General features: G+C 37.0%; 1 pseudogene; it reads right to left on the bottom strand.

Moving 5' to 3' along the window:
• Positions 1-2,333: 2,333 nt before the first annotated feature.
• On the bottom strand, positions 2,334-3,331 carry LOC143610043 (expansin-A18-like; annotated as a pseudogene).
• Between the last annotated feature and the right edge of the window lie 278 nt (positions 3,332-3,609).

Consider the following 3,609-nt stretch of genomic DNA (forward strand, 5'->3'; position numbering starts at 1 on the left):
CAACAAACGTTGGGTTTTGGGCCACTAGTTTGGAACTATTTTGTTTCAGAGGAAGGATCAAGTGATCTTACAAATTAAGCACAAACTGTGTTCGAATTGGCAAAATTGGCCAGACAAATTAACGCTCGTGAAAATGACACGTTTGAAGTCATAAAAAAAAGTCAAAAGTCGATGGAATTATGTATAATATGTTTATATATTTTTTTTATAGAATAAGTTGTTGTTTATCTATGTGTTTTAAATTTATAATCTACACCCTTTTATTATTTAGTTTTTAAATTTATAATTTATTAGTATTTTCAAATAAAAACTATAATTCTTTATGGTAGTTCAGTGTTGTGTCGCTGGTCCTTAAAAATGGGGGTGACAAAAACAGTTTGGAACCGTAAGAACCGAGGAACCAGAATCGAACTGGTGCATCAGAACCGCTAACGTGTGTTACCCTACGGTTCTCAGTTCTCATTATTTACGTTAAACGGTTCCCAGTTTGGTTCCGGGTAAAACCGAAAGGTTCTAGACGTGGAACCGTGAAACCGGAATATTAAAATCTTTTTAAATAAGATTACCAATCCCCATTTTTATAGGGTAACTTATTAGGCGGCATCCATTCAATCATTCTTTAATTCAAAATCTACGTTTTTGCTTCCAATACCTAGCAGCCAAGATTAATTTTAGTTAAACTTAAGGTAATATGACATATAATGATATGATCCCTTTAATCTATCATCGCTAATGATTTATTGATTTATTTAACATCAACAATTAGTTTTTAATCATCAAAAATATAATTGATGTTCATGTTGTAATCTAAATTAATTTAGCCGAGTTCAATGGGTTCTGATTTCAGTTCTATTTTTTAGTCAGTTTCAGTTCCGGTTCGGTTCCGGTCACGCGGTTCCAAACTATTGCACAACCCCACTTAAAAATGAGGGGACAACGCAAGATTTGTCGGGGCTTACGGTAGTTTGGGTACCCTTATGGTTCGAAACCTGAATGTAGTCATGATAGCCATGTTCAGCCTTTTCCGATTACGATACTTTGAACCAGTCCTTTTGTGTCCATTTAAACTATTAATTGAGAAGTCACATCCTTAAGGTATGTATTCTCAAGATGCAGCAAACCTCTTGCAATGAAGATCTAGTAGGTTAGACCATATGTTGTATCGATGTACTTTACATAGGTTTTTCCCAGTTGATGTTTATTTAATAAAATCGGCCATTTAAAAAGAATTAGGTTATTCATACACCAAGGAGATTATTCACACACCAGGAGGGCCTATACGAGTCGTATAGGGTCTATACGACTCGTATAGGTGTAGTGTCAAGTCATTTTCGGTCAAGAGTGTCAGTTTTCATTTATTTGCATCGTATAGCCCCTATACGACCCGTATAGGGCTATACGACTCGTATAGAGTCTGTTTGACTTGTATAGTATTTTTTTTCAGATATTTTTAAAATTATAAAATATTAAAAATAACATCGAAGTTGTTTACAAAATAGAAACACGTAATTTAAAAGTATATATTTTGCTATATACATAAAAACATACAAACAACATGAGCGTTTTTGGGTAACGACTTTTTATTTGTGGTCATACAATCCGTTTTGGTTGACGCCCATGTGAGTTATCTAAGCTTTTGAAATATAACTGCCATAAAAATAATTACGTTTGGAGCAAGAAAAACTGATACATGGCTTGTACGGGTCGTATACAATCTATGCGGCTCGTATAGACCACAAAATAATTATAAATATCTGGCCAAAGTACAGCTGACATCCTGTCTATATGAGTCGTAAGACCCTGTATGGCTCGTATAGGGTCTATACGAACAAGAATATCTATACGACTCGTATAGAGTCTATATGGCTCGTATTGACTGCAAAAAGCTGCCACACTGTCACCTCCGTACGCATGTTAATGAGTTAGGCCTATACGACTCGTATAGGCCCTATACGAGCCGTATAGCCTTATTCACACACCATGGGGATGGTGTTTGTATATAAAAACCCTTTAAAAAAAACCACAAACAAACAAGAAGATTAATATGATAAACCACATGTGACATATATACTGACATGCTTGTTGATTGAGGCTCCTGTACATGTGCGATACATGTACACACACGAGAAAGAGTCTAGCTTCCTAACATCATCCATACGAGGAAAAAAAGTGATACGAACTAGATTCATCGCTAACCCATTAGAATGGTTTGATTTTAATGGGATGGACGAAGAAATACAAAACGATAACTACTAAACTGGATACAAATGTATATTTCGGAATATACATTTGTGATGATCAAGATGTTTCGGAATCCTGTAAACTTCAATGTATCAATGGAAGTTGGCATTGGCTTGGTAAGTCAACCCTAGGTTCCAATTAGCCGGAGCCACATTGTAAGCCGTAGTGGTCTGTTTTGTGGTGTATGAAGTTAGCCTAAAGGAGAGTGCTTGACCCTGAAGAGTAGCGAAAGCTTGGTAAGAAGCACCCCAGTTATGGCTCATGCTGATCCAACCGGTCTTGGTTCCTTTAACCCAAATCTGATGGATGTCACCAGCACCCGCAACATTCATCACATACACCAACAACCAGTATCCATTTCCTTGAAAAGAAAATCTGATCCCACCTTTCCTCTTGCTATTGCATGGAACCCTAAGATATAAAAATTAATTAAATAACTAAAAGGTTAGTCATTAGCCAAAATCAAATTAACTTGTGGAAAAGTTGATACTAATTTCTACTAAAGAAATGTGAGAAATGCACCTGCGATACATGACTGGGACGATTCCGGCTTTCCATTGAGCAATTTTCATGAATGCGGGCTTAGACATGTCAAAATGGGTTTGGGGAGGGTTGCACCATCCTCCGTTGTTTGAATCTTGAGCCCAGTTGGGTGGGCAGAGGTTGGTGGCGGTAACGGTTGTGTAACCTGTGTAGCACCATGGAGACTGAACACACCGTATTTGGTAACACTGACCACATGCATACCCATCGCTAAAGATTGTCGAGCTTAATGCCAGCTGTATCGGTTCCATAGCCATTAGTAATCAAATTTCCATATCCACAAGCACCTCCTGAAACATTAAATAAAGAATATTGTTATTAAAAACGTTTATGTTTCGCCAAATGACAATTAAACTATATGTCGCATGTATTGTGTACCCATGGTTGCAGATGCAGACTCATCGCCATAAAATGTGGCGTGGGCTAGGGTCCATGAACTCGGAACATAGCCATGGTAGACAGCTTCACTAGGCTCTATGAACCGGTAGAAGATGAGTAAGACAATGCTAAAGAAGCAGCATGAATTATAAAAGGAAGCCATTTTGTTTTATTTCTTATTTATGAATGTGTTGTGAAATTTGTAAAATGATCGGTGCTTAACTGACTCCAACATAATGCGGCATCTATTTGTAGGACTAAAAACTAGCCAATATTATGCTGGAAGTGGGTGACTTTTGTGACCCTCACGAAGGTTGACATTTGTAAGTCAATATTGCTCACAATTCTTAAAGGTGTGTATTGCAGGAAATCTATTATTTTAGTGTTCATGAATAAAATTCCGTGAAGTTGAAAACGTGCGAGCAGGTCCTATGCTAATCTAATTTG

The sequence above is a fragment of the Bidens hawaiensis genome, unplaced genomic scaffold (assembly GCF_021521415.1).
Source record: "Bidens hawaiensis isolate Kalapana, Puna unplaced genomic scaffold, B.hawaiensis_p1.1 tig00023631_1, whole genome shotgun sequence".
Lineage (NCBI taxonomy): Eukaryota > Viridiplantae > Streptophyta > Magnoliopsida > Asterales > Asteraceae > Bidens > Bidens hawaiensis.